This window comes from Amphibalanus amphitrite, unplaced genomic scaffold (assembly GCF_019059575.1).
Source record: "Amphibalanus amphitrite isolate SeventyFive unplaced genomic scaffold, NRLGWU_Aamphi_draft 001091F_arrow, whole genome shotgun sequence".
Classification (NCBI taxonomy): Eukaryota; Metazoa; Arthropoda; class Thecostraca; order Balanomorpha; family Balanidae; genus Amphibalanus; species Amphibalanus amphitrite.
Genome location: NW_024882585.1, coordinates 19,058 through 25,250, shown reverse-complemented (window position 1 = coordinate 25,250; position 6,193 = coordinate 19,058). Strand labels below are relative to the sequence as shown.

General features: G+C 46.8%; 1 non-coding gene across 1 annotated transcript; it reads left to right on the top strand.

Annotated features, from left to right (window-relative positions):
- The first annotated feature begins 727 nt into the window (after positions 1-727).
- On the top strand, positions 728-799 carry Trnaa-cgc. Its single transcript has one exon. It is a non-coding gene; the product is annotated as a tRNA-Ala (tRNA).
- Positions 800-6,193: the final 5,394 nt, after the last annotated feature.

Here is a 6,193-nt window from a genome sequence, read left to right as displayed (position 1 = left end):
AATCAAATATTGATTATTGACACAACCTTTGCAAACGCCGACGCTGCGCCAACAATGTCACAAAGGCTGCCCGTCGCTGCAGCTCATTTACTCCTAACATCCGCTTGGTAACAGGGTTTGCTTGAAAGACGCCTCTAAGGCGACTGTAAAAATATGGGCCGAAAACAGAGCTCAGCCCTAATGCAAGGGCGACAGGCACGCACTGCCCCAGATAATACGAGTGTCTCCAAACAGCCAGTTTTCTTTTTTCAACTTTTTTTTGCGAAACGTCCGTCTTGCGCAATGCGTATCGATATTGTGATGAAACACGTCTACTTCACATAACATTTTTTCGTGCAACTTTCTTGGGCACATAATAAAACGGATGAAGAAATTGATGATCAACAAAATAACACTCAACACAGCAGTTGCTCCCCATGTTTCTGAAATGCCACCTGGCGTCGAACCTACCTTGCAAGCAGGTCTTCCTGCGCTTCAGATTGAGGAAGACTATCTGCTGCTTGGGCTGGTAGGTGGTGATGTTGAGCATGATGTCCACCTCGACAACGGCGCTGACCCGGCCAGTGCACGGAAACAGCACGCTGCCGAGAGGACTGAGGTCAGGTCGGGTCGGGTCGGGTCATGGGTCATGCTAATGAAAACGTAGCATCACCAGACCACACCACTTTTTACAGCAGCAGACAGACATAATTCGGCCGCAAAAAGTGACCCAAAAAGGGCAGGTCATGGGGGTGTAGCTCAGTGGAAGAGCGCTCGCTTCGCATGTGAGATGCCCCGGGTTCAATCCCCGGCACCTCCAGTTTATGTTTAGTTAATCCTTTTCCCTTCTGATCGGAACAGCTTCCGATGGATGTAACAGTAAAAATCAGCAAAAAATAAAAGCTGATGAAATTGAGCCGGCAACGCTTTACCTTTTAATGTGTACAACAGGATGCTTAGAAAAAAAAACTAGCTGGGCAGGCTCTCGTTCGGCATAATGACTACACTATCCCAGCAAATATAGAACAAGGAGAACTGTGAAGAAACATTTGACTCGAAAACCATTCATTCTTTCCTTATCTTCAAAAACAAACAGCGCACAAAATGTTCACCCCACCTCCTCATGATCCCCTTCTCGTATCCCGATATTTGCACACAGAACGATGTTGTCTTTGTCTGTTTATAAACCATTACAATTCCATCCTTTCATATCGACTAATCTTGAACAACTGCCGTCTTCCAATATCAGGATGGCGCGTGGGCTGCCTCATTATCTCCACGAAATATCGACATCCAGTAGCCTTGCATCAGCTGACGTTGGGGTGGAGCGTGCCTCGCTGCACGGAGCGGCTCGCAACCGACCACCGACGCACTCACTGCTAATTGACTTACCAAAGAAAGCCGGCGCCCATTGCCTCGCCACAGCGGCAGTGATCAATGACCCGGTACATACGCCATCGAAACGAGCTCGGTAGAGGGGGGAGGGAGGGGGAGGGAGGGGAGCGGGCGAGGGCGGGGTATCATCGTCATTTCCTGAGCATGTGTCCATGGAGGGGAGCTCGGACACGGGTACAGAGCCGCAGCGGAGACACGGATACAGAGCCGCAGTGGAGACACGGGCGGCGGAGACGGGGAGACGACGGAGAGCAGTCGATAGGACGACAGCGGCGCTGAAGCGGAGCTGCGGGGGCAGCGGGCGCCCCGCGTCTCCGGGCGCCGATCCGTCTTGGCCGTCCTGACACCGCCTGGCGGGTTCCGGACCGGAGTTGCCGACGGTTTTCCGGGCCGGCGCTCCGGAATAAGGAGGAGGAGACTCTCAAATCGACCAGCCGGAGAGGGGAGAGGCCTCTACGACCCCGTCCGATGACTGTGACATGAGACAGCTTTCAAGAGCTACCCAGTGAAATGCGTTTGATGGTGAAACAATTTGTCTATGACTGCCCGACATAAAATCCACGATGAAAGAAATTCGGTGACGCAAACGTGATGGTGCGACCAACGCAGATACTCGTTAAATTAGTCTTATGTAATAAGCTGCTACTAAATGGGTATAGCTACGTCATCGATACTTTTTCAGCTTCTCATTTGCATATGAGTGATCTGAACATTATCGCGATGACACGGCCTAAAGCGCAAAGTGACCCGTAAATTCTGGGTAGAATTGGAGTGGAGCACATTTTGCGTGATGTTGGTGCGTGACCAACACCGATAAATGAAACACAGTCGGCGAGCCGTCCACCATGTCTAACTGAACGAAAAATGGCGTCGAATGGAGCCATTTCAATGTTAAAGTTGTGCTAATTTACATCAAATATATGCATCGTACTTCGTAGGCATTTATTTATATTTATATGAATATCTAAATGATATGTGAATCTATTTAAATCTATGACTGGCATTTATATAGAAACAGCATACTGCTACCTAGATATTAACAAGAGATGGCTTTCAAGCGACGAAGTAAATCAATTAAGATTAATTTAAGATTTGATTCGACAGAAACTCCCCTGGAAATAAATCATTATACAAAAGTATATTATTTCCGGTATAACAATACTGTCGCCTCATGGAGACCAGAGTCAACATTGAAACAAGACAACGAAAATACAAGAAAATAAGCGTCGAAGAGCAAAGTACAAAAGTAATCAAAGAGGAAAAACATCATTTGCATGGGGTATGTAAGTACCTACAGCTTACTTGAACATATATATGGATGTACTGTGTAACAGCAGCTCGCAGTACAGGCACAGCAATGGCGCCTTCAAATTATAGCCATGCTGGCATTGCTTCCTCCAGCATTAACTAAATGGAAACAATTAAAAGCAGCTACTGTCGTAAATCCCAAGGCGGTACACCGTTTAGGGGAAGCGGGGGGAACACCGCCACTGTGGGAAACACCGCCACCCCATCTGGCGGCGAAAGTATGAAATGTGAAGTGTAAAAATCCGTCATTTCCTATTAACCGCACGAAGGTAAGCGTCTTCTGATTTGTGTTCCGGTGTTTCAGTGTAATCGAAGCTCAATGTGGGCATTTAAAGAAAAATGCACATTCTCTTATAAAAATTCGATGAGTTGGGAGCACTTTTGAATGTCTTAAAGTAGAGACTCGTTTTGTTTTACTTGATTACAACGAAAAATAACTGATCGGCTTTGTCCAGTAAGATAGGTTTGCTTGAACCGTGTAGTACATGCTTGCCGCTGGCGATTTTTGCTTGTGATTACTTATTGGGGAACACCGCCACCCCGTGGCGGTGTTACCCCAATTGAGGTTGCGGTGTTTCCTGTTCTTAGCGTGATAAGTGATGAAACTCCAAAGACACGCTTTATTTATGTTCGTAGATGTTCCTAAGTCGGGAATAAGCAGCTTATTTGATTTTTTACTTTATATTTTTCATGCATCCCGACCAAGCACTTGCCAGCTGTATATAACTGGCAAACAGCTGATGAACCTATACCTATTTAGGTGTCCATTACCGATTATTTGCGAAAATTACCACTTACCGACAGGAAACTCATCGCACGCGATCTCTGAACAATTAAAAGCTTTCGTATGAATGGGTTGGGTTAACATCAACACCGGTGGCGGGGTTACCCACACAATTTGTAGGCGGCAAATATGCAAGGTATTTTTAAAAGTCGTGATACATGAAAACCTTTTAGGAGCATGCAAAATAAGTACCTAAAACACGTGAGAAAATGTTAAAATATTGTAACCAAGACAATAACTACCAAGAGACTTCACACATATTCTCTCATTTTAGCGAAAAGCTTAGGGGGGCGGTGTTACCCCCGCTTCCCCTACTTTACTAATGCTTGCAGGGAATGGCCGAATGGTTTTGCATGCGCATACTGAACATGACATACACCATTTGCTCATGCACCATTAGATGTAGATGAATATGTGGCTCTGAAATGTCTTAATTCGATGTCAATGATTGGAATATGAACCGTCATATCTAAGAATAAAACTGGATACCATATAGTTTGACAAAACATCACGCAGTAGCATTACTGCATGCGCTGTCAGAATACCAAAGCTGGAGCATGCCTTTAAGCAATTCATATTTTACACGGCCTTCGTTCCCCAGTGATACCGTATGCACTGTGCCGCGGGCCATCACGTGCCCTCCTCACCTGAACACCGCCTCTACTCGTGGCACGTAGCCCACGTACGACACGTTGGCACGTGGCTCAGACATGGCTGCCGGATCGTTCCACCGAAAACTGATTTCGTACGGCATCTGAGGGACAGAAAAGGGCAGTCAGCGCGTGGAAGAAATGGTAAAATGGTCAGATACGATAGGCTTGTCATTTTAGGTGTGTGCTGACTTCGTTGCGAAGTTCGAAATAATTAATATAAGATGGTCCAGTTTTATGACGATGTGTTTGAAAAGAGGTAAAATATATGAGAGATAACAAGCACTGAGCGGCTGAGCCAGTCGTTTGTACTTGCTCAGCTGGAATCAGAACCAAATACCAATATCACCAGGCGCACGTAGACCCTACCAGTTTTCGGACGAGGCTCTGCCAGTGGAAACTGATGCTGCTGATTCTGGCTCCGACCGGCACCACGTAGCCGGTGGCGTACTGGTTGATGACGCCCTCCTGGATGTAGTAGATTCTAGATCCCTGAACGCCTGCCGGAGAGGAAGGGTCACTTATTGAGTACACGAACTACCGTTTCAGGGTTGTTCAAGATTTGTCATAGAGGCTCAATGGTCATCTTGTTGGAAGTCATCCATATACAGTCCAAACATGGTCTTACAAAACTCGGTATTCTGAGTTGCGGACGACAAGCGTAACGTATTTAACCAAAGCGTTACAAATGATTACCTATTAAATGTTTCAATCAATCAAATGATATGAACAACATTCATCAACGCTAATGAAAAATTGCCATCGTCAATTGGTAGTTATGTACTCGTACATCAGGGTGTGCTCGAATCAACAATATCGTTTGCTCTTAGGTGCTGCTTATTTCCATGGCACACTCACAACACAGCGATATTCGGCATAAACACGTGATAACAACTAATCATGCAGAATACGGCGCCACCATTGACGCCAGTATATGGAGCGCACACCACTGGCGACCTGCTCAGTTACAGCTGTCGGTGCCCCGCCGACCCGCACCTCCCGTAATTGCGGGCGGTGATGAACAGTAACGAGCGACCAGACGACGTTTGCAGCCGGGTCGATCGAGCAATGGCGTCTCTATTGTCCGCAATATTGACCTCTGCGAGCAACGGCCGGACGCTTTCAGCGTTTGGCGGCCTTCTGAAGACACCTGAAGGACCGGGGCTAGTGGAGTTGATGTCCAGCGGCGAGGAACGGCGGCGCCCGGACACTGACGGAGTGGCCCATAACTCAGCCAGGTGCGCCGGCCGGGCTGCAGTGACATGGACGGCTTGTGTTGCTATAAAAACACGGACGGTAGCAGCAGTGACATAGGCGTGGTTTTCAATGACATGGAAACAAGATAGAGCGACATGGACGGCTTGTGTCGCTAGAAAAACATTGACCGTAGCACCAGTGACATAGGCGTGGTTTTAATCAGCCCCCGTTCACGAGCTCCAGAATCCCTTCACCGTGACGTCACCACGGCGGTAGAATCTCCCTTCAACCATAGGCATGCATGCAAATTTCATCATCTTTCGAGCGAGCTGGAGAAAAACAAGGATTATGTGTCATCAAAAGTTGTACCAATGTAACAATGAGTTCGCCTCATTACGATAAATGGGACTGAAACTAAAAAATAGGACTATATCGAACCAAAATCGGCAATTCAAATGACCCCTTCATTTGAACGTGAAGGATTTCCTCTCATGACGTCACCACGGCGCCTTTATTTCCCTAGTGAGCCAGCCTGAGTAGTAAACGAATCTTGGTTTTAATAACATGGAAACAAGATACAGTGACATAGATGGGCTAGCAGTAGCTGCATTTACATGGGCAGCCAGCGTCAATACAGTGACATGGACAGAAGCTGCAGTGACATGAGCTGACAGTAGCGGCAGTGGCATGGGCTGACAGTAGCCTCAGTGACACTGAGTGACACAGAGGTAAGCATAATAACATTTCGGTATAAACTCAAACAATCCGATACACATCATCATCTAGATAAAATAACAAAGTTGGTTACTATCAGCCCATTTTGTTTCCTTACCATTCCCGATCCACACAGCAATACGGATTTATTGTTCGATCGGGCCTT